The sequence below is a fragment of the Eulemur rufifrons genome, chromosome 30 (assembly GCF_041146395.1).
Source record: "Eulemur rufifrons isolate Redbay chromosome 30, OSU_ERuf_1, whole genome shotgun sequence".
Classification (NCBI taxonomy): Eukaryota; Metazoa; Chordata; class Mammalia; order Primates; family Lemuridae; genus Eulemur; species Eulemur rufifrons.
The window spans coordinates 138,051,396-138,075,635 of record NC_091012.1 but is presented as its reverse complement, the minus strand read 5'-3'; the positions used below and the strand labels follow the sequence as shown (position 1 = coordinate 138,075,635).

Sequence of the window (24,240 nt, the reverse complement as noted above, 5' to 3'; positions counted from 1 at the left end):
TGTATGTGCTTTTGAAAGCCACACCAAGGTTTTTCTCTTCTTTTCTTTTCCCGGGTGGGGAATTAGAAGTATTTCAGTGAATGAGAACACTGTAGCTTCTTGGAGGTTGTTGGCTCGCAGTAGCGTTTGAATTCTGATGTGTTAGCGGCATCTTATTTTAATCTAGCCGCTTCCTGTTGAAGTATAATACCTCAGGACAGAGTATATTTCTAAATTTAGTGTGGTGAATACTGTATCAAAAGCAGCTGGTGCTCAGACCCTAGGTCAACTTTCGAGGTCATTCAGGTCTGAATGTTAAAGTTCTTTAAAATCAATGTAGAAAAGAAAGGTTCATAACGATTAACAGAGCTGATGTAGCTGAACAGAGCCACATCACTGAATTTTACTGGAATTAAAAATAAATAAATTCTTGGGCTTAAAGCTACATTGAATGGGAGTGGAAATTCTTTTCTGTCCCTGTAACTGTTGTGTAGCAGTTTCCTCTAAACTCCATTGAAAACTGGGCCTCATAGCTGTGAGTATACTTCATAACATTTGTTGAAAAGCAGGAAATGAAAATGAGGTATTGGAAGTGAAAGTTCTTACATGTCTCCCATGAAATGAGTCTAAGGAAGATTACTGCAGAAAGAACAGCTAATTTGTTTATCGAATGATAAGAAGGAAAGGTTTGGAGCCACTCTGTGCCGTCATCTCAGCGCCTGCATTCTCTGTTGATCAGAGCTAATAATGATGCCCTCCAGGTGATAGTTTTGATGAGCCAGGAGCTATGCCATGTGTTTGACGTTATAATATCTGTCCCTCCCAGCAGCCACGTAACCTAGGTGTCCTTCATCCCATTTTTACAAGGCTCACAAGTTCTTGTCTGGAGCCACACAGCTAGTAATTGACAGGGCTGTAAGCCAGTTCCGTCACCACGGAGTTTATTGACAAAGCAACTGTAGGCAGTATTTATGGTGCTCCCTGTGTGCCAGGGAGGGTTCTATGCTCCTTCCGGGTATGAGTGGTAGCATGTACTCCTAACATTGTTGGGGGTTCAGTTAGTTATCCCCTTTGTGCAGATGAGGACCAGGAGGCTCCAAGGACACCTAGTCCAAGGATGCTGTGGCTGGCAAGGGCTGGAGGGTGGTTCTATCCCAGCCCCTCTGGCCCTGGCGTCCGTGTTGGTCATTGCCAGACCAGCTGCACCCCAGATAAGAGTGTGGCATCTGTCTGCGTCACAACCAGACAAGGCTCTGAGACCAGGCTCCCTGCCTTGTATCTCACTTTCATTCTGGAATCAGAGGTGCAAGGACAGGCTGGGCCCGATGAGGGAGCTTGCAGAGAGGGTGAGGCCGCTGAAGCAGAGAGGGGGGTTAAGAGCTGGACACCTGGGCTCTCTCAAAGGAATCAAGCTGGGGAACAGGAAGCCAGTTAGGAGACCTTGCTAATAGCCCGGATGAAAGATGGGGGGTAGGTCCAGGCAGACTCCGTGGTGTTCCTGAAGCAGGTGCAGACAGATCGCAGAAATATTCATGAAGCTGACTTGCCAGGGCTTGTTTGCCATGGAAAAGCCCTCTCGCCTCCTCTTGTCCTTAGATGACACCTGCACAACAGGGTCCTCTGAGTCCGGCACCCAAAGTGACATGCACACCTCCTGTAGAATTGCGTTGTTCTTACTGAAGCGGCCATTGGAGGGTGCCAGGAACGTTTCCCACCCCCAGCTGTGGCAGCCTGAAATGTCTCCAGGCACTGCCAAAATGTCTCTTGGTAGGAGCACAGTCATTCCCCAGTTGAGGACACTGGTCTGAAGGCTTGGGGCCAGGATGACCCTCAGTGTGAGCTAGAGCAGAATTCCCAATGGCTCCCACCTCCCCATCTGCCCACCCCCTTTTAAACAGTTTCCGCTTTTGGAAAAGGCTGGGGCTTAAAAGTCATCCTGAAGGCACTCATTTCCAAAGGGGTAAGAATCAGAAAGTTGGGTAGTTTGGATCTCTGCCTTACACGGGCGTGATAGTTTCTTACAGTGAAACTCCCGTATTTGTAGGAGTGTTGGGTGGTGGTGGTGGTTTTGTTAAGGAAGGTAACGAGGAAGGAGAGAATTGGGGAACTGTTTCCCACAATCCAGCCAGGTTGCAGGGAAGAGCATGAGGGGACTTTACTGCGACAAAGACACAGGTACCAAGGCCAGAGGAGCCACCTCCGGGTTGAATGACAGAAAGCCCTGTGTGCCATCTTGAACAGGGTGTGTGATTAGTTGAGTTGTCATTCCCTTTAGACATCTGTTTTCAAAATGAATTCTCTTCAAGTTCTAATCCCTTCTGCTGTGATGAGCATAGAAACATGTTCTTTGGGGTGAAAGAGAAGCCTTGTGAAATTGGTACATAGGAAGTGCCAGTAGCACCTCTTCCTGATGTCCTCGGTACGGAGGTGGCAACGGAAGCAGCAGTTTGGTTTGTGAATGGGAATGTGTGTGTGCGTGTGTGTGTGTGTGCGTGTGTGTGTGTGTGTGTGCGTGTGTGTGCGCGTGTGCACACTTTAATGCCCAGTTCTTGAGTTGGCTGATACTTTTTTTTTTCTTCCTGTAGAGATTGGTGTCCTAGGTTTTGAGGTACTTATGTAAATGAATAGTCGAATTTGGTGACTGGCAGAGGGAAATTGTCATCGTATTTAATTGCTTTCCAAAAGGGATTTGCTGGATGTTTTGTTAAATGAAACTGAAGACAGCACAATTGACCTTTCCAGGTGAGGAGGGAATCAGATGTGTTTCGCGAATGGTAGAAACTGAAACCTGAATACCAGGACCATATGGTGTTGAGCAACTTTTATCATAATTCCAGTGAATAAATAAAGTGCTTGACAATTACATTCAAAATTGAGCTTAGTGCTCATTACAAAATGTGGAGACAGTGCTTTGGGAGATGAGGGAAAGATTAATTAGGATTCTCTTCTACTTTGTGATGCACTATGCCACCTCTAAACAAAACCCTGATTAGTTTATGTGATGATTACCTTTATAAAATTTGGAGTTGTATCTGTGGGAAGAGATTTGAATTGCTGTTGATTGGCAGTTTGCTGAATTTGCAACATCATATTATCCTAACACTCTTATATATCATCTTTAAATGGGATTCTTTTTCTCTCACTAAAGATTAGTTTCAACCACTAAATAAAATTTAATCTATCATTGTAATTTAAATAATAATAAATACCTAGAAACAAATATTATGTGACTGATAGCTTATTAAAGTTTCCCGTGGGTTTGTGTTTTGTTTCAAAGTATTGATTTTGCCGGTGGTGCAAGTATGAAATATTTGTTATTAAGACTCACAGACATTAAAGAGGAAATCGTTGGTGTGTGTTTTTCCCTCCTTACTTGAATAGCTCATAATTTTACACGGAACTTGTAAAACCTACACGCATAATAAAATTTCATATTTTGTGGAAACTAATGGATATTAAATGACTTATCTGGAGTAGACTAAGAAAATATGTTTCTCCATTGATCCTTGAAACGAAAATGAACAATTTCCCCTGAGCATTTATTTCCCTGTACATATAGCACTAGTATGTCTTTCTTCAAAGTTCGTTAAAGAAACATTAGTGACCTTCTTTTGGTTTTAATGCTGCCCTGTGTTTGTTTTATGTACACACCTATTACATGCCTGCTGTATGTTGTATTCTAGGCACTAAGCTTTAATGAAAACTGATTCCCGGTAATTTAGATGGAACACTAGGCTTGTGTGCTTTGGAGCAGGTAGATAGAACTTTTGCAGTTTGGTTTTGTTCTATTTTCCACCTAGGTCATTGTCACCAGAGTGCCTGGACAACGATTTATTACATTCGTGGCATTTATGGAGTGAAGGGATGTACGCGTGCATGCATGGAGAATGCCCTGTGAGCTCACTGCAGCCTTGAACTCCTGGGCCCGGCTGATTTTTCTTATTTTTAGTAGAGACGGGGTTTCACTGTGTTGCCCAAGCTGGTCTCAAACTCCTGGCCTCAAATGATCTTCCACCTTGACCTCCCAAAGTGCTAGGATTACAGGTGCAAGCCACTACGCCCCAGCCTAGAATTAGCATTTCTTACCAAAGCATGCCATTAGTTGTCTTGTTTGTTTTAGGGTTTTTTTTTGTTTGTTTGTTTTTAATGCTTGCTTCCATTATAATACATGTTACTGTTTTGTGACGTACTTTTATAGCTTCCCTCTTTATGTTTTGGGGGTAATAATAATAAAACCCATCCATATGCACAGAGGAACGTTTCTTGTGGATAACCATTCTAAAAGGTCCCTGTGTAAAATTACAGAAATTTTAGCATAGTTTACAGCAGGCTCTCTCTACCTTGGCAATGTTGACATTTGGGTCAAATAATTCTTTGTTAAGAGGGCATGTCCTGTGCATTGTAGGATGTTCAGCAGCATCCCTGAGCTCTACCCTCTAGACGCCAGTGCCACTCCTCCCGCAGTCCAGACAGCTGAAAATGTCTCCAGACTTTGCCCGGTGTCCCCTGGAGGCAGAATCACCTGTTTGAGAACCACCGATTTGAAGGATTTTAAAATCTGTTGTTGAATAAATCTTCTTAATATACACAAATGCTGTTCGATGTTGATAATACAGGAAATAAGAGCTTCATGACTTAGAACTTGAACCCCATGGCAAATGAAGTGGTTCAGAATCCTCTGGCACTGTAGCGTCCCTGATGCTTGCGTCAGTGCCATGTGAGTTAGCACCTGGCCCTTGGCCTCAGTACAGTCAGGGCTTGCTTAAAAAAAAAAAAAAAGGAATCGGGGAGGCTGCAGATTCTCTGTCATGCTTAGTGGCTTCTGAAAACATTTTTTAGATTTTTCACGTTGTTGTTATCACGGTACAACTTGAATTTCTCTGGAGTTGAAATGTTAATCATTATGGCAAAAAAATTGCACTCCTTGGATGTGTCCCAGTGCTGCTGGCTGGGACACACACGCACACAGATCCTCCTCCTCCCCCACCCTGTGATTCTTTTGCAAGTTCTTAGTTAAGTTCTTTGTAAGCGTTTTCTCCTGGAGTTGACAAAGGAAGTCAACGGGAAAATGGCCCCTCACATTTTTTGATGTGGATGAAACCTTATAAATAATTTAAAACCCTTGTTTCACAGCTGAGGAAACTCTGGTCCAGAGAGGGTTTCTTACAATTTATTAAGAGCAGAATGGGGCCTGTGCCTCTCTCCTCCTCCTCCTTCCTCTTCGTTGCTCCTTCCTCCTCCTCCTCCTTTCTTCTTCTTCTTCCTTCCTCCTCTTCCTCCTCCTCCTCTTCCCCCCTCCTTCCTCCTCCTCCTTCTTTTCCTCTTTTCCTTTCTAACGTAACGCATACGCATACGCCCAGTCATGCTGGAGAAGGCTGATGGAACGGACAGGGGAACGGCCCAGGCACCTGGCAGTGCGCGAGAGTTAGTCAGGATTTTCTCACTGTTAGAAGTTCCAAGTGTCACCTGCCAGGGCTGTGCACCCTTGGTGAGCTTGCAGAATACATAAAAGAGGGGAGAGGCAGGAGGTGTAGTCCCTGTGGTCGTTCCATGAGGTGCTCCTTTACCCCAATTCCTGATGACCCAGGCTGGGTGGGGGCTTAGGGGGTGCAGGAGCTCCTCCGAGAGGAAAGCTCTGGGCTGACTCTTGTCACCAGGGCGGCTGTGGCGCCGGCAGGTGCAGCTGCCGCAGCTGCTCTTAAACCAGTGGCCAAAAGAATGAAATTGGTCCCTACCGGTCAGGTGCAGAGCTCCCTGTCTGAGTCCCTGCATCCTAACTGCCCTGTCCCCTCCCCCAGGGTTGGCTTCCACACCGCCCCCCCCCCCCCCCCGGGTTCAGTAGATGAAGGGTTCATGTGTGGCCCAGCTAGGGAGCCCTTGGCTTCCTACCCACGTGGGTTGTCAGTATTTTGGGGTTGTGCCATCTGCAGAGCTGTCTTGCCCAGGAAGCCCCTTCTTTCCTCAGCTGGACAGGGCACCGCTCACCCGTCAGGTACCCTGCCACCTGCGTCCTCTCCTGAGCACTGTGAGAGCATCACCCCACATTTTCAGAAACCTCAGTGCCTCTGGCTTGTCCCCTTCTATTGCCTTTTAACACCACTCAAATTACGGCCCCTTTCTCTTTTTGTCACCCGAGTTCTCGGGCCAACTCGAACACCACCTCCTCCATGAAGCCCCTGGAGGTTTCCTCCACTCAGACCAGAACCCACAGAGAGGAAAACATGATTCTCATCAATGAAAATGTGCAGAGCAGATGCACATTTTGTTGCCGTTCTGTACAAGGCACTCAGGTCAGTTAGACCTGAGCCTGCAGGAAGCCCACGTGGGGAATGTGCCTGCGTGGTTCAGGAATAGCCTCTGCACCTCCGCTCCCTGGTCCGTTGTCAGCGGGGGTCGCTGTAGGGATTACAGTCACTGTTGTCATTGGCATGTCTCTCCAGGCGGCCTTTGTCCTGGTCCAGGACACAAGCTCTTTCCATCTTGGCATGCTCCAGTGGTCAGTACTCGGTCCTTTTTGAGTGACGTCTGTCACCAGAAGCCAGGGACGTGGCACCATTGTGGATTTCCTCCTGCCTTGCAGACACGCCTTCTCTCTCCTTGGCCGGCTCCTCTTCCTGTCGGCGTTTGGTCCTCGGTTTATAGCTTTAGACCGGTGGTTCCCAACAGGGGGGCTGTGCCCTCCTGGGGATGGTTTTGGTTGTCACAGCTGGAGAGGCAAGGGCTACTGGCATTGAGTGGGCAGCGCCTAGGGTTGCTGCACGACATCCTAAGGTGTGCGGGACAGCCCCCCGTCCCTGAGAACGGTCCGGTCAACAGCGTCAGGGCTGTGGAGGTCGAGAGACCTGCTGTAGGTGCTCCCACGCGGGCCGCAGCTTTGAAGACGGCGGTTACCCGAAGACCACCCCAGGCGTACCTCGGTAAATGTGACCCATGCTTGTCTGCTTGTCCAGTTGACACTCCCCTGTGAGGTCGAATGGGCATTTCAGAGTTAACGTACACACAGGCATCTCCTCAGCCTTCCTGCATCCCAGAGCCCGGTGCCACTTTCCGAGTTGCTGCCCTCTCCCCAAACTTGGGAGCCCTCCTTGGCTGTCCCCGACCCTGTCATCCTCGGCTCCCCTTGCTCTCACTGAGCCCCACAGGGCCCTGTGCACGTCTGTCCATCTCCCCTCTGCTGTGTGCGGTTGTGTCTCCACTGAGCAAAAGCCTTGCTGGGTCTGCTGCAGATGCAGTGGGAAGCCCCTGTGGGCTTTGTAAGTGGAAGGGTGATCGGATTTTCTTTTTTAGTGAAGTGAGCTGACGGGGGTATGGTTTGACGTGCATAGGATCTGACTCCTTTCGATGGCTGCGGAGTCCTCTGGGACCTGGGACCTGCCACCCCTTTCTTCTGCTGTCCTGCCTGGGCCTCCCTCCCTCAGACCCAGTTCATTCCTGCCACGGGACATTTGCACCTGTTGTGTCCGCAGCCCGGCCTCTCTTGCCCCATTCAAGGGCCCCTTCCTTAGACAGCTCCACCCGGGCCCCCACATAAAGTAAACTCCCCATCTCCGGGTCACCGTCTGTTCCACCGCCCGGTGTGACCCCCGAGATTTCTGTCTTCTCAGGTTCTCTCGTGCATTTGTGTGCTAGCTGATCTTCTCTGCCCTGCCCTTGCCGAGTTCCACGGCACTTCCGTCTTCCGCAAGACCCAGCACGTGGTTCTCATTGGTGAAAATTTGTTGGGTTGTATTGACACTAGAAATACCTGTATTTTCATTTCGTGTGCTTTAGGACGGTAGAGAACACTGTGCCTGTCGTTAGAGTAGATTTTTCAGCTATTGAAATTGCCTGGCAATGTTGTGATCACGATCAGCTCTGAGATAACAGTGAGTTGTGAGCAGGTTGGTGCGAAGCGTCTCACTGCGTGCTGTAAACAGAGGCTTATGCCTTAAATTCTCCAGGGGTGGCTGTCTGCCATCTGACGCGTCGCGTCGTTAACACAGCTTGGTAGTGTTGCTCACTAATTCAGACATCTGCCCTGTTGGGAGCGACTGTGAATATACCTCAGGAGGTGTTCATTGATGTTTTTGCCTTAACTTGGGGTATTTTTCATTAACAGGTAATTGAAGGTAGAAGAGAGGCCGGAAACTAAACCCTCAAAAGAAGAAGGGATCTGCCTGCCTTTGGCTCTGAGTAAGTGACATTGTGAAGTGGATTTCTTACTGCATGATGAATTAACTGTCAATGGCTTCATCCTTTCTGTGCTTAAAAAATAAGTAAGACCGTATTGGCTTTGTGTACCGGAAACAGTGATTTCTCAAGATTTCTGGTAATAGGTGATTGTGCTAGCAGAGGAAAATGCTGAGTATCGTTATTAACGCTTCATAGCAAACTGTCTTATGTAGCTTCTGAAAGTCAGATAAGAATTTTGAGAAAGAAAAATGGAGACTGTTATTAAGATGTGTGTGCTTTTGAGTTGAAACATAGTTTCTGATCTTTTTTCCGATACACATTTGAGGTGCTTGTTTTGTTTCACCCACGTTACAGTGCGGTCCGTGCTCCCTGAATCAAGAGCATCCTTTTCAGACCATTTCGTGTGAAAGATCTGTTACTTCTGGAGCCTTGCGGAGTATACAGAGATATGTTTGCCCTTTTTGTTTGTTTGTTTAGACAACGCATTATAGGGCATGCATGGGTGCTGTACGGGCCGTGGCGTGTGTGTGTCCCCCTGACGGGGCTGCACGTGCTGTGGTGTGGGTGTGAGCTCTGAGTTGTGTGTGTGGATGGCTCATTCCTTTTGATTGCTGAGTAGTATTCCGTGACACAGATGTACCAGGGTTCATTCATCCATGCGCTTGCTGAAGGGCGTTTGGGTGGTTTCCCGTGTGGGGCTGTTACAGGTACAGCTGATGTAAACATTGGGCGCGGGTTTGGGTGCGAGCCTGCCACTGCTGTGGTCCTCTTTCCTTCCCCCTGCAGCCCGGCGAGCTGGGGCTTGGGGGGCTGCCCCAGCTGTGCTCTCAGCCCCTCCTGCCCCCGAGGGAGGGTTCCAGCCCAGCAGACTGCAGCCAGAGGTCCCAGTGGCCCATCTGCTGGGGTTCCATTCGTTTCTCGGACCTCAGTGATGGGGGAGCAAAAAGGAACACTCTGCAGAAGGACAGGGCTGTTGTCCTTCTCAGAGCTGCTGTGCTTGCCGGGAAGATGAGTCGAGTTAAGGAATGCCCCTGCCCCAGCTGGGACATCGGGAGCCCTGGAGCTTTCGGAAGGGTACAAGCCAAACCCCAGAAGCCTTCAGGCAGGTAGCACTGCCTGGTGGCCCTCCCTAGAGACTGGGTGTGTCTCCACACTGTCCCCAGGAGCTGCCTGCAGGGAGTCCCTGTGGGGTGGGGTTAGCTGCTCATGAAGCAGTGCAGGTTGGAGCTCCCTTTGTTCCAGCACCACTGTCACATAAATTCAACTTGGTGTGTGCCTGGGAATCACCAGGGCCGGGGACAAGTCAGACAGCTCTCCCTTCATGTCCGCTCTGGTCACCCAGGCCCTCTGGGACTTCTGGGAAGTGGGTTAAATCCTCTGAGCCTCTGTCTCCTGTATGATGGGGCGGTTGGGCCGAACCTCATAGTGTATTCACCAGCACATTGCAGCGGCCGAGTCAGTGCATGTTCCCTGTCACCCTCCCAGTCCCCTTTCCCCTGCCCGCTCCCTGTTAACAGCCTAGAAGTGGGTGGAAGGTTTCCGGGGTGGGGGAGGGTATCTTGACCCCAAGGGCCCCACTCATTGCCTCCGGGCTTCCTCCTGTTTGTGGGAGGTGTTGTGTGTGTGTTGTGTCCCCTGGGCGTTTGCCTTCTGCTGGTCTCTGTGACTCTGATTACTGTCCTTTCTGAGGTCTAAGTGATGGGGATGGGTGGCCAGTTCTCGCCCATTCTCTTTTGTCCATAAAACCCAAGAGGGGCACAACCAATCCAGGCAGTTGTCATCAAAGCGAGCCATGACCTAAAGGGAAGGGGTGCCCTGCAGCCTCGGACTTTCCCGGTGGAATGAATGAGAACTGGAGGTGGAATGAATGAGAACTGGAAATCCCCGTAAGGACACAATGGGGTCTCTGGTGGCGTTTTCCCTGCTCCGTTGGTAAGGGTGGTGCCCCAGAGAGGTTACTGGGCAGGCCCTGCATGGGGTGGAGTGCGCTGCTAACCTATCTTGCCGAAACCCTATGGCTTCCTAGGCACCCTTGGAAGCATGGCTCGCTGATGTCGAGGTTCGCGAGCCGACAGAACAATGCGTTCTGTGGTCCCTGGCTGATGAAAAGTCCCTGATGAAGTGCCGTTTGATCAGCCTTTTCCACTCCTTTCTCTTCCCTTCCAGTCTGTGGTTCTCATTTGCACAGTGTCCGTTTCTCTGGAACAGCATTTGTCCTCTGGCTCGCTCACGTCACCAGAACACACGCGCGGTGCGGCACACACTGCCCGCGCTACCTGGACACCTGCTTTCTCCAGCAAAGCTGGGCACACTCCTTTCCTCTGAGCCCACCAGACCCTTCCTGCGAGGCAGATTGCCGCCCCGGCTAGTGGATGGCAAGCCCAGCGGATTTCTTCCTGACGGAATTTGAACCGAATGGACGTTAATTAAAATAGTAAATTCTTGAAATCGGCTCTAGATTCTGGTTGTATTAATAAAATGGCCTTGAAGGGGTCTGAAAATGAAGAATTCTTCTGTTTCCGACATGTTCCTTTATTCTGCCTCTCATCCCAAATCAGAAGATGTTATTTTTCTTAGTGTTTCCTTTTTGTTTTCTTTATAAACAAGGACAGTTCCCAAGTACCTCTTTTTCAGTTGAGGACAGTGGTTCTCTTCTGGGGGGCAGTTTTCCCCACCCAGGGGACATGTGGCCATGTCTGGAGACGTTTTTGCTTGCCGCGGCCGGGGGCTGTGTGTGTGAGATGCTGGCATTGAGAGGGTGGAGGCCGGGGACACTGCTCAGCGCCCTCCACCCCACCCCAGGGTGCCCTGGCCCCAGATGTCAGTGGCGACAGGGCTGGCTGGTGTGGGACACGGCAGAGAGCTTTGTGTTCACAGAATATTGCCCTCCGTCTCCTTTCGCAGCAGTTTATCGACTTGGGTACGAAGCACTGAGGTAAGCACTTATACACGTTTGGATCCCCTTAAAGTGACTCTTGAACTCAAGTATGTAACTACATGTTTGGAAAACAATAAGGATCCTGTATTAGTCTCCCCGGGCTGCCGTAACAAAATAGCATAGGTGGGTGGCTTAAACAATAGAAATTTGTTTTCTCACTATTCTGGAGGCTGGAAGTCCAAGATCAAGGTGCCAGGAAATTGAGTTTCTGGTGAGGCCTGTCTTACTGGCGTGCAGACGCTGCCTTGTCACTGTCCTCACATGGCCTTTCTTCTGCGCCTGGTTGGGAGGGCGCCTATGCTCTGTGTCCCTTCCTCTTCTAAGGCTGCCGGTCTTATCAGACTAGGGCCCCACCTATGAGCTCATTTAACCCTAATTACTTTCCTAAAGGCCCTGTGTCCAAATAAAGTCACCTTAGGACTTAGGGCTTCAAATCTTGGGGAGTTACACACTCCAGTCCATAACAGATATAGACCTGACCTTATCCACCTAAGTCGTGTTTTTCTTTGTATTAAGAAAATATATTTTTGGCAAGGGAGCGTGTATCATAGGAATCAGTTTAATTTAACTTCATTTATAGTCTATTAAAAAGGAAAATAATCTGCACAATTTGATCTTTTTCCTAGCTGGTAGTTCTGAATCTAATTATTTAGAATAATTATGCAATTCTCCAAATTTCCCATCTTAAGACATCCATGTGCACAATTAGTAATTTTTTAATGGAACCTCCCATGTGAAAATAGTTCCCGAGGAAAAGACTGTAACTAAAAGATCTTGGCCTTTACGTAAGTCCAGGTATAAAAAGAACTATTACTGTTGTGATAAAATATGCATAAAATTTACCATCTTACAGAGTTCAGTCATACAGCCCGGTGGCATTCGGTCCATTCACACTGTTGTGCAGCCACCTCCACCACCCGTCTCCAGAACCGTTGTCCTCTTCCCCACCTGAAATTCTGTCCCGGTAAACTCAAATTCCCCCGCCCCTTCTCTCTTCAGCCCCTGGCACCTCTGCTTTCTGTCTCTGCGAATCTGACGACTCTGGACACCTCATGGGAGTGGAATGCTACAGGCTTGTCCTTTCGTGACTGGCTTCCTTCACTTGACATAATGACCTCAAGGTTTATCCGTGTTGTAGCATGGGACAGAATTTTCTTCCTTTTTAAGGCTGAATAATAATCCCTTGTTTGTATAGGCCACAGTTTGTTTATCCTGCCATCCATCGATGCGCAGTTGGGTTGTTTACAAAAAATTATTTTGAAGTAGGGTTCCTTATGTCTGGCTCATGACTACTCTTTAGACATAGAAAGTGATTCCAGGTGGTGTGTGGTGCAATCACGTTGTATCCACACAGAAAACACCAGAGCTTTCCTCGTAAACGTCCTCCTGTGCCCTGTCCACAGCTCTCTGCTGTGTCAGGAGCTGCTCTTCTTCTGAGATCAGGGTGCGCACACACTCACCCCACCTGCCTTTCCGATCCCTGCAACTTGCAAAGGAAAGAGTAGAGGAGGTGCAACAACAGCCGTGGAAGTGTCCCAGGGCATGCCAGCCCACTTCCCACTGTGATCTCTCACGGGAGCTCACTTTCCAGCCACGACGCTCTGTAACAAAGACGTGTGACAGTTCCCCACCAGCCTTCACTCTGTCCTGGAATTGGCTTTCCTCTTTTCACTCCTTGTAACTTTACTTTCCTGCAAAAGCATAAACTTTCGCTCCGTGTATATAAACTTTGGAGACGCTCCGCAATCAGCGTGATGAAGTTGGATCTTTATGTGAAAAGATTCTTGATGATGATTCTGAAATGTGGTGTCTGTAACTTAAACATCGTCTACAAAAATCACTGCTCTATATTTGGATCTGAGTTTGTTTCAGCATGTTGTCACAGTACTTCATCCCAAAGCAACTGCTGTTTGCTTACCAAGGGGATCTTTCTACTCAGATGAGTTTATAACTTTATTTACATGGAATGATCAAGATGGAGTTCGCTGACATTTGGTGCAAAGTAGGACAACAGAAGTGATATTGAATTATCTGTTCATTTGTTCAGCAGATAATAAATGCCTCCTGGATGCAGGTGCTGCGGTTAGAGCAGGATATTAGTTTGCTAGGGTTGCCATAGCAAAGATGTGATTTGATTTTTAGTTGGGAATGGAAAATGTATAGGAGGCGAGTGTGGAGCTTGAAGCGAGCTTGTTGAAATAATTAAAAACCGGTTACAGAATCTCCATTACCTTTAGCAATACACATTATCTCACAGTGCTCTGTTGGTATTTTTGAGTCCTTTAAAATGCACACTGCCTTTTGCATTATAGCTATCTTTACTTTTCATGCAAACTTAAAGAAAAATCTTTATTTGTAAGGCGAATCCTCACAGCAGGAGGGTTTTCTGGCACACTAGGGTGCATCTAATCTTTATTTTGCATTGCTGATTAAGTATGATTCAAATTTTAATTTTATAGTTTCCTTTTAAATTAATTACATTATTGGGTGCTTTCATGTTTTTCTTAAAAACCTTCCTGTTAGATACACTGCATTTGACAGTGATGAAGAGCAGGTTGTTGACTGACCTTTAATATTTTTTATATCCACCTTTAAGACATTTTTTCCCCTATGTGACCGCACAGTGTTTGGTTTACAAAATCTACATTTCTCTAAAACACCAAATTTTAGTTTCAAATGTCACCTTTTCACATGGCTTCTTTTCACAGGGTTTATTTACATGAAACGTTGTCATTTTGTACTCTGCAGCAATTTGTCTTGGTCAGCAAATGCAGGTAGAATATTAATCTTGTATGAAATTCGGATAAGCAGGGAACAGACGGCTTTCTGGCTCTTGAAATCTCTATACTCTGCAGCCGTGGCAAGTTGTTCAGCTGTGAATAAAGACATTCTGGACAGTGGCAGGCAAGAGCTGGCACGACCCCATTTGCCACAAAATCCCTCACTGCGTCAGGGAGTGTTTCTTGCCATGGGCCTTATCTGGTTTGGTCCTAATGCCATGGGACCACAGGGTCGCGCCAGGCTCCCTTTGAGAGCCTCTTCACGGGGAGAGTCCAGGGGGATGTGTATGGACAGCCGGGTGTGCATGGCCAGGGGACTTTGTGTCCCAAGGACGCTTTGGGGGTCCCAGTGGCAAAAGCAGGTGCGTGGCTCTGTTTAGTCTCTGGAGGCTGAGGGTGGCCCCAACCCCTGTGTCAGCCAGGTCGGGGGCCAGGGGAGAGGGGATTCCCGCCCTGCCAGGCGTCTTACGAAATGCAGCCCACCACATTCAGTGCCGTCTTCACGACTTGGGAGAAGGGGTGTGGCGTGTGCACCAGGAAGTGGGCTGCATCGGGCCATGCAGGGATTCTGAAAATGGTGATTAAATCGATGCATTTTGAGTCACTGACGAATGCCCAGATTGTCTGGTGAGTTCAGCCAGGAGGTCAGAGCGCGCCACAGACTTTCCCTGATGCGTGTTTGATCTGGGCGGCTCTGGCTGATGGCTGCCTCCCAGAACCTCTGCTGGAAGGGACTTTATGCCCCTGTATGGCCCTTTTTCACCAGCAAGAAAGAAGTGCACTGTGTGGAATGTGTAGACACATCTTGAAAATGTTCCCCAATCGTGGCCCTGCCTGAGGGAGCTTCTGTCGGTCCTGGGGGACAGGTGATACCCCCCACTCTCACCACTTCTCTTTCCCAGAGCACAACTGTCCTGTGCTTGATCATGTCGAATAGCATGAAGTCATTGAGCCATTTTCTAAACAGCTTTATTGAGTTATAATTCACGTACCATCGAAGTCCTCCACCGAAAGTGTACAGTTCAATGGTTTTTATTATATTCGCAGAGTTATGCAACCGTTACCACAATCTAAGCTCAGAATAATTTTAGTACACCAAAAAGAAGCCCTGTGCCCACTGGCAGTCACTCCCATGCTTCCCTCCTGGCCCCAGCCCCGAGCGACCAGCAGTTGACGTTGTGCCTGTATAGATTTGTCTATTCTGGACATTTCATATAAACGCATCGAACAATGTGTGGGTCTTTTGTGTCCTAGTTCTTTCACTGGGCAGCGTGTTTCCCAGGTTCACCCGTGTTGTAGCCTGCGTCAGTGCCTCCTTGCTTCCATGGCCAAATAGTGCCATTCCGTCGTGACTGGACTGTGTTTTGTCGATGCATTCCTCAGCGGGCGCACAGTTGGGTTGTTTCCACCCTTTGACTATTGAATAACGCTGCTGTGAACATACGAGGACTCGTTTTTGTGTGGATGTATGCAAAGTCATTTTTTGCGAAACACTTATTATAGGATTGACTAACTTCCATCAGAGAAATGTTTTGTGGAGTTAAAAACAGATTAGCTGTGTACTGTATTTAGTTGGGCCGGGAACGATGAAGTGTGACTTTATTTACGTAAATACTATAACACTATGTAGCTTAAGCTGTCATTCTTTTAGAAGATCAATATTTATGAGTTTGGTGCCTTTTTTTTTTTTTTTTTGCCAATCCCAGAAAAAATCTATTGTCAACGTGGGCATATCTTACCTTTAATAGGGAGGAGGAAGCAGATGGTCTTTCCAAAGATCAATATAAGTAAAATGAATACTGATCGGTTAAGATGACCCCAGGAACTGTTGGCTATCAAAATAATATTGAAAGGATTTTTAAACAAGAGTGCGCGTTTCTTTTTTTTTTTTTTTTTTCTTTTCAGTTAAGGATTTTGAGTAAATTATAGTTTTAAGTGTGTTTTAATCTTTTCTTTTGTCCATTCCTTCCAAAATGTAGCATGGCAGAGGTACTCATGTTGGAAGGTGGTGGGTTGAGTCAGAAGGTGTCTCACTGTTTAGAAGGTAGCTGAGTGGGATGGGATAAGCAAGGGCACGTGAACATGCTCTGCAGAATCCGGGCTTCAGGGTGCTATTCTGTGTGCCGCGTCTATGTGTTTATTTGGGCAGATGCCAGGACTGTTGTAGGTGGTGCAACGTCTGGGGACAGGCTTACATATAGACCCGGACAACTCCAGAATACAAACTGGGCACCACACCCATCAGAAGAGACTGGATTGTATGACGAGACGAAGCAGATCATTGAGACGGCTCCAGATATCTTTCTGGGATGCATAATTGGAGTCTGCATCAACCATCTTCCTTTTCCCCAAGTCCATAATTTTAGACTGATCTCACTATTTTCCAGGTTTGTACTTTTTCATTAATTGCATGTAAATTTGGGGTGAATGCCTTCTCTCTTGACTTCCTGTTTTTTTTTTTTTTTAATTACAGTTTTTAAAATTATAAGCTTGTCCAAGATTGAGTGGTCAGTTTGTAGAAAATGCAGTTCTTTCAATCTTTGAAAAGTACTCCATTAAAAAAAAAAAAAGAGTTATCCTTATTTTCTCAAGCCTAGAATGTCAGTTGTGGCTGAGATTCATTTAAATTTGCCCACCAGGTAGTCTTTTTGAGCGGTCTTAGAGAAGTGTTGGTGCCCTTACAACAGTCTGGAACGTCTTGGGTGACCTGGAGTGGCAGCCCCGGGGGACCACCCTGTGGAGAGGGAGCTGTTCATATCTGCGTGGTCCAGGCCAGTACCCGCCGGCCACACACACACAGAGCTCGTGAGCACCTGACTTGTGGCCAGTGTGACTAAGGCACTGAATTGTGAATTTTATTTCATTTTGCTTTAAGATGTAAACAGCGGCTGCCCACAGTGGACAGAGCAGACAGATCAGCAGCCGTGCTTGGTGGGTGAGCGCAGTGAGTTCCAGCATGCTGGCGCGAGATGCAGGGAGCCGGTCAGAGAGCCAGGCTAACCGGGACTGTATTTCGGTGGACCGAGGGAAACCAGGGGAGACCTAATCCCTTGAGAAAAGAGTGGCTCTCAAAGGAGGTGATTTTGCATCCTCTCTGCTCACGCCCTGGGACATCTGACGATGTCTGGCATTCACAGTGGGGGAGGGTGCTCGTGGCATCTGGTGGGCAGAAGCCAGGGATGCTGCCCAGCGTCCCACGGCGCATGGACGTCCCACGTTACAGAGAACTGCCCAGCCCCAAATGTGCTGCAGCTAAGAAACCCTGCTTTGTATTCACAAGGCTGGCATGGCCCTGAGATACGACGCGGACAGCTGCAGACCCAGTTTGATAAATGAAGAGATGCAGCCTGAACATGGGCTCGACCCCTGGGCAGTGCCAAGGCCAGGCTTCCCACTTGCACGTGGCTTCTTGGGCTTCTCCTCCTTGCCTTTCTAACTTACATAGGGACAACCATAGGGAGTTCATGTTCATCTTAAGTCGAAATGGTGACATAGCAGTGGTCTTTTGTGCCTTGGCCCAGTAGCTTTATTGTTAAAGGACAGAAACAACTTGCATCTGCAGCTTTCTGTCAGATGGAATCTGGGCACACCTGACCGTAGATCATACATGTCCACCGGCACTGCTGTGGGCTCAACTAATGGGAGGGTGACGAGGAATGGGGGGTGGCTAAGCTGCAAGGATGTGTTCTCCTCGCTTTCAGGTTTATTTAACCCTCCGTGATGATTAGAAAGCATTCACAAAGTTCCTGTTTTGCAAACCAGTCTTGGCACTATCTGCCAAAACAGAAACAATTAAATAATTGCAAAGGAACTTCCACTTCTTGTTAAGTGCTGTGATGAAATTCTTAAAAAATGCTGGCCAGGAGTGGTGGCTCATGCCTGTAATCCTAGCACTCTGAGAGGCTAAGGCAGGAGGATCGCTTGAGATCAGGAGTTTGAGACCAGCCTGAGCAAGAGCAAGACCCCATCTCTACTAGAAATGGAAAAAATTAGCCAGGCGTGGTGGCACGCACCTGTACTCCCAGCTACTTGGGAGGCTGAGGCAGGAGGATTGCTTGAGCCCAAGAGTTTGAGGTTGCAGTGAGCTATGATGATGCCACTGCACTCCAGCGCAGGCGACAAGAGTGAGACTCTGTCTCAAAAAAAAAAAAAAAAGAAAGAAAGAAAAAAATTCTTTAAAAATGCTAACAGTAATCGGAAGGAAGGAAGGAAGGAAGGAAGGAAGGAAGGAAGGAAGGAAGGAAGGAATTCTTTAAAAATGCTAACAGTAATCCCCCTCACATTGTCACTGATATTGAAGCATAAGTTGTGAGTGTCACAATTAGTAACTCGCTCGCACACGCACACACATGGTTAGGTGTTAAAATTGCAAACCCAAGTGCGCCAAGCTGGAGCAGGCAGAAGGGAACACAGAGATGGGAGCTGAAGTAGAGCTCTGTGGATGGCGCTGGGTAGAACTGGGCGCCGCAGTCAAACAAGCGTCCCCTGTGCTCCATCACAAATGGGTCGCCTGTGGCAGGATGCGGGGGCGGCTTTGGCAGGGAGAACGGACGCTCCTGGCATAATGGAATGGAATTGGCCATTTCTTTTAAAGGTACTGCAAATTGTTGCAGCATTTATCATCCTAAAGAAGCCCGGACAGCTTGCCAAACAGATAATATTGATGATAATAATGAAAAGGAAACCATGATGGCGCTAGTAAATGGAAATCGTTTTTATCCTATTTGCAAAAACCATAGAAATAAGTAGGACAGATATGTCAGCAACTTAGTAAGACAAGTTACCCAAGGAGTTAAATTGAAATCGTTCACAAAAAATAAGCTCCCTGGCAAGCCCCAAGCCCCAGGGGAATTTGGATCTTATTTAATTTAAAATTTCTTGAAGCAAAGACCTAATAGGCATTATGTTGCTTATGGTTGCAGGCAATTTTATTGTTTTTTCCCTAAATATCTGTGAATGTGTGGATTACCCTGTGTGCCAAAGATGGAAAGTAAAACCACAGAAGGGGGGCAGGAGGTGTCATAAATTCCTTTTCAGCAGAGAATTGAAGCCTCTTGTTGTAACAGCCTCGCTCCACAGCAGCGTGATGCAAGACGCTGTAGCAGAGCTGAAACGCGCCTCATGTGTGTCCTCCATCCATGCATCAGGCAACCCCCTCCAAGGCGTCATCACAAGTGCTGATCTTAAATTTGCTGCGATGGTATCTTTAGGCCACCCCACTGTGGGGTAGCACATGCACGGTGTCTAGGAGTTCTGTTTGTAGCACTTTTAGGGACATATCTTCCCATTTCTTGCATCAGTGCCTTACTGATAGAGTTGGAAAGTGGAACCAAAATAATTAGATTGGTTGTCCGATCCCTTATGTGAGCTGAGAAGGTATTTGAAAGCAGGCCCTGTTTTCTTCTTGAAAGGCTGACGGGGAGTGATCAGGAAGCGAATTGCTAGGATGTGGCTGTTGTTTTCCTCTGCACAGCACAGGACGCCCTCTGCCCTTGGGGATCCCCGCTTTGGCGGGTTGGATGTCAGGAGCCCCGTGTGTCTACTCTAAGGAAAATTCTTTGTTTTCCCCAGGCCCCGCGGGAGACAGCACTGCCCATTCTGTGGTTCTGGGATGAATGAGTGCGATTTTACAACTGTACTCCTCAACACACCAGCCTTTTAATTTCAGCATGCAGTGCAAAGCCCCCCCACCCCATGGTGGATTTTGGGTGTTCTTCAAACACTGTGACTGACAGCAAGTGGAAGAAGGAAGAGGGGAAGGTGGAGACAACTAAGGGAATCTTTAAATGGTGTCCCTGGCTTCGACGGGAGCTAAAATCATCCATGTGCCTGAACCACTGTCATTAGTGCTGCTGTTCTGGTTGTCGCTGCTCTCGGGAGACCAAGGACTGTAAGAAGGTGATGGCACCACCCATCCTGTGTCCCTAGAAATTGCACATCGTTACACTAAAACTTCACACACCCCTTTCTCATGGGGCCTAACGCTGTAATTATTCCTAAATGATTTTATTTTGCCTTCCTGAAAGCCATCTGAGTGTGTCCGGTTAAACGCGCATGCGTGCGTATCCACACATTGTTTTCTTGGGGTCTCTTTGTTTTTCCATTTTTTGCCCACCAGGCTGAATGAAAAGAAGGAAGAGTTTACACTTTGCCGCAGGTGTGTCAGAGCGTTCCAGTGTTTGGGCATGGCTCTCCAGTAAGGAGCTTTCTAAGGCTCTGATTCTCCTGATGGGGGGACACTTGCAATGTCTGGAGACATTTTGGGTTGTCACGGTGGGAAGTGGGGGGTGCTCCTGGCACCTAGTGGGTGGAGCCCAGGGATGCTGCTGAAGATCCTGCTATGCACAGGACAGCTGCGCTCGACCGAGAGTGGCCAACCCAAATGTCCACAGTGCTGACACATGAAGCCCTGTTCTAGGCTAGTTTTCACTTGCTCAGTGCTACGAGGTTTACCTGCCAAAGGATCGTTTCCTCGGAAAGGACTGAGAGCCTGCACTGGCCAGGCAGGCAGGCGTCGGGAGTCTGAAAGGACGTTGGAAACATGGTCTGATCAAAGGACAGCTCCGCACGCAGAGCAACTGAGAGACCCTGGAGAGCTGGCGGAGCCTGGCCGCCCGGTCTGCTGAGCCCCGACTGTGTCTCATGTCGTTTTTCATTTAGATTCCGCCGAGGTTTCTCCTGAAAGATGCTGACTCAAGGCTGCCGCCCCTCTTATTTCATTTCTTTCCAGGGCAATTTAGGTGAAGCTGGAGCAGAATGTTCCCTGAGGAGGCATTATGAGAATCAGGTCCAGCGTTTGCTAAATAAATGTATCAAGAAACTTCACCATCTTTCCAAGGAGGAGGATAAGTGTCTCGTGGAGCCTGGTGCTTTGTGGCAGGGCGGGGCAGGGCCAGCAGCAATGCATGCAGCTGCGTTCTGGTGCACAGTTGCAAAGGTTCCCAGCCGGTACGGTCACACCCTGAATTATTGCCTCAAAGCTGCAAGTTAATGTTTGAAAGGTGTTTTCCTAGTAGCTTGAAGTACGATTCCCCAGAATACAGCCCGGTCCTTGGCCTCAGCCCGTGTCGTATCAGTTGGGTCTCTATCAGCAGAGCACTCCCGTGCAGGCCCGCGCTGATGCTGCCCTGCGTGGGAATTCCCAGACTGGGGATCTGCTTCCAGCAGCAGGCACCTTAGGAAACGCTCATTTACACATGTTGATTCTGTCGCTTGCATTTCTATTCGTGTGCTACTTGTGTAGTGCGTATAAGAAAGCCTCCCTTATTTTTATCCAAATGCAGGTGTGTCCTTTCAGCTCGTGCTGTGATTTATCTGGTCAAGCATACAGGAAGATGAGGTTATGAATTTAAGATTCATTTCAGGAATCTCAGCCCCATGGTTGCTCCCCGTAAGTGAGCATGTGCATTGGCAGCTTTAATGAACTCGGTTCCAGTGTTGTGTTATTGTTTGGAAGAGGGCCGTGAACAAAATTGGATATTAAAGTGAATTGCATTGTATAGAGATTGGGGCAGATGTCACCAGTGTAGTTCAGACGCTTGCCTGGTAGGCCCCGATGTGTACACACTCAGCTTGTCAATACGGAAATTGCCAAACTTACTCCAAGGCGCACAGACTCTTGGGATATCCCAGGTGCTCTTCCCCCACCTTCAGCCGGTCAGCACATCACGAGCTTGTCTCCCCGTCCCCTCGGTGTGTGTCTTCTTTTGAGTAGTTTAAAGCAAATCTCAGACATCACGTCATTTCACCCATAAATATTTCAGGTTGTGTCTCTAACACTGAAGGATTTTTAAAGTGCCGTGATACCGTTACCATCCTGCATTCGTTTCCCAGGGCTGCCACAACCAATTACCACGGACTGGGTGGCTTAAAAGAACCGACGTGTGTTCTCTCAGTGATGAGGAGGTCGGAAGTCGGAAATCCAGGCATCGGAGGCTCTGCGGGGAAGCTGCCCCCGCCTCTCTTCCCGCCGCACCCCAGTGGCTGCGTCACTCCAGTCTCTGCCTCCATCGTCACATGGCCTTCCCTGTGTCTCACCTTCTCTTCTGCCTCTCAGGAGGATGCTTGTCATTGGGTTTAGGACCACCGAGGCAATAATCCAGAACAGTCTCATCTCGGGACTCTTAATTTAATCCCATCTACAGTGTCCTTTTTTTAAAAAAATGAGGTCACAGTCTTTTACCATATAAGGTAATATTCACCAGTTCTGGGGACAGGCTGTGGTCTTGTCCTTCTTCCTTTTTGTTTCTTTCATGCTCCTGGGAATGTGTGAGTTAGGGGAAGACAGATTACCTTTGTGTCCTGGGGTTTTCTTAAGGTTATGATGAGTTATTGAGGGAGAGCATTGATGGCATATAAAGGAAGGTGTCGCCGCTAAGTGTGGGGGGAAAGTGAATGCACGTTTTACGGGCCAAATGGATGCTTGCAGAAACCAGTGTCTTAGATTAAAATTATATGTGACCCTCCTGTCTCTTCATCTATAAAGTAAGGAGAGCAATGAATTACCTCACAGACTGTTGTAAAGATTAAAGATAAAAATTGATACAGTAGGAACACAGTATGTAAATGATAAGCATTTAATGTATGTAGTTCATCTCTTCTCCCTTGAGGCTCAAAGTCAAACCAAGAAAGTAATGCCAGCAACACATAATGCTAAGGGCTGATTCCTGTAATATATGAAGAACTCCTATAAGCCACTAAGGAAAATGACCAACAGCAGCCCATGAGAAAAATGAGCAAAAGAAATGAACAGTTTTCTTTCTTTATTTTTGAGACAGGGTCTTGCTCTGTTGCCTGGGCTGGAGTGCAGTGGTGCCATCATAGCTCACTGCAGCCTCGAACTTCTGGGCTCAAGCGATCCTCCTGCCTCAGCCTCCCGAGTAACTGGGACTACAGGTGTGTGCCACCACACCCAGCTAATTTTTTACTTTTTGTAGAGTTGCCCAGGCTGGTCCTGAACTCCTGGCTTCAAGTGATCCTCCTGCCTCGACCTTCCAAAGTGCTGGGATGGCAGGCATGAACCACTATGCTCAGCCAGAATGGTTTTCTTGGAGGGAAATAAATAGCTCTCAAACAAAATGTTTGAAGAGATGCTCAGTCTTGCTCATTATGTGGGGAATGCAGGTGAAAAGTGTAAGATACCACGTCACCTGTCCTGTTAGCAGAAGTCGACAGCTTGACCCCGTGGGGTGGGGTCTCACAGCGGAACAGGAGCCTGCGCTGCCTGGCGTCGCCGGAGGAACCACGGAGGGCAGGGTGGCAAAATACATCAAAATTTAAGAGACACTTACCCTGTGACCTAGAATCGGCACTCCTTGGGATCTATCTCACGGATGTATTATAAATGTCTGCAAGACAGTATTTACATGATACTCATCAGAGGCATTGTTTGTAAACACGCCATGGATGGAAGCCACTGTTGATAATGAACTTGTCAAATTGTGATAAATACAGGCATAGAGTCGGTCAAACAGTGGGAAAAAGGTTAATTCTATACGAGGAATGGACTCTGAATGACTCTTGCAGTGAGCAAAGCAAGGTCCCCAGTAGTGGGTAGAGTTTATCACACGTTGCATGTCGAAGCGCAAGGAGGTATACATAGAACATGTCTGGAAGGAAATACCAAGAACCAGACCTCTTGGGAGGGGCATGGGGTGAGGTAGGAGGGAGACCTTTCAGCACGTTTGCATTTTGACCCTCTGCATATATTACCTAATTCAAAATATACCATAATAATAAAAAACTCTAGGTCTTATTTTATCCCCATATCATATGAGATGTTTTCTGTGATCTAGCACAGAAGTCGGCATACTTTTTCTGTAAAAGGTAGGATAGGAAGTATTTTTGGCTTTGTGGCCCTTGGGGCTCTCTGTCAGGCTTACCCAGCGCTGCAGTTGGAAGCAGCTGTAGATAGTAAGGAGGAAAAAGATTGGGGGTGAGCTCCCGTTGAACCTGATTTACACAAGCGGGCAGCAGCCCACTGTGCCCAAGGCCCGTCATTCGCTAACCCCATCTGATCTAATGATCTGATCTGATTAGTGTATGTCTCAACTCGAGATTAAAATGTACATGTTTCCATGCCCTTGATACCGTAAGTTGGGGTTTTTCCTCATTGTTTCCTTATGTTCATCTTTCCTGATCCCACCTCTGCTCACACCGCTGTTCTGTAAAGCTTTCCCCATCGGTCCGTTTCTTTCTTTGGACTTTTGTCTTATAATACGTTGTCTCCAGGAAGATATCCTAACTGATTTCGTCTGCTCCAGTCATACTTGTTATTTTCTTCTAGATGTTAGAGAAGACTTTAAGTGGGCTCCCTGGTTACCCAGCACATTGGGGACCCAGGTGTGGTAGTTAAATTCATTTTCTGGTTGG

The 24,240-nt window shown here is 47.7% G+C and overlaps 1 protein-coding gene across 5 annotated transcripts in view; it reads left to right on the top strand.

Annotated features, from left to right (window-relative positions):
* The window catches only part of TBL1X (transducin beta like 1 X-linked), a 211,927-nt gene that overhangs the window by 76,183 nt on the left and 111,504 nt on the right, over nt 1-24,240 (top strand). For all 5 annotated transcript variants that reach the window (XM_069464267.1, XM_069464270.1, XM_069464266.1 and 2 more), the window contains one exon: nt 8,078-8,151. The gene's annotated coding sequence lies outside the window, so the exon portion shown is untranslated. The remainder of the gene's footprint in view (nt 1-8,077; nt 8,152-24,240) is intronic.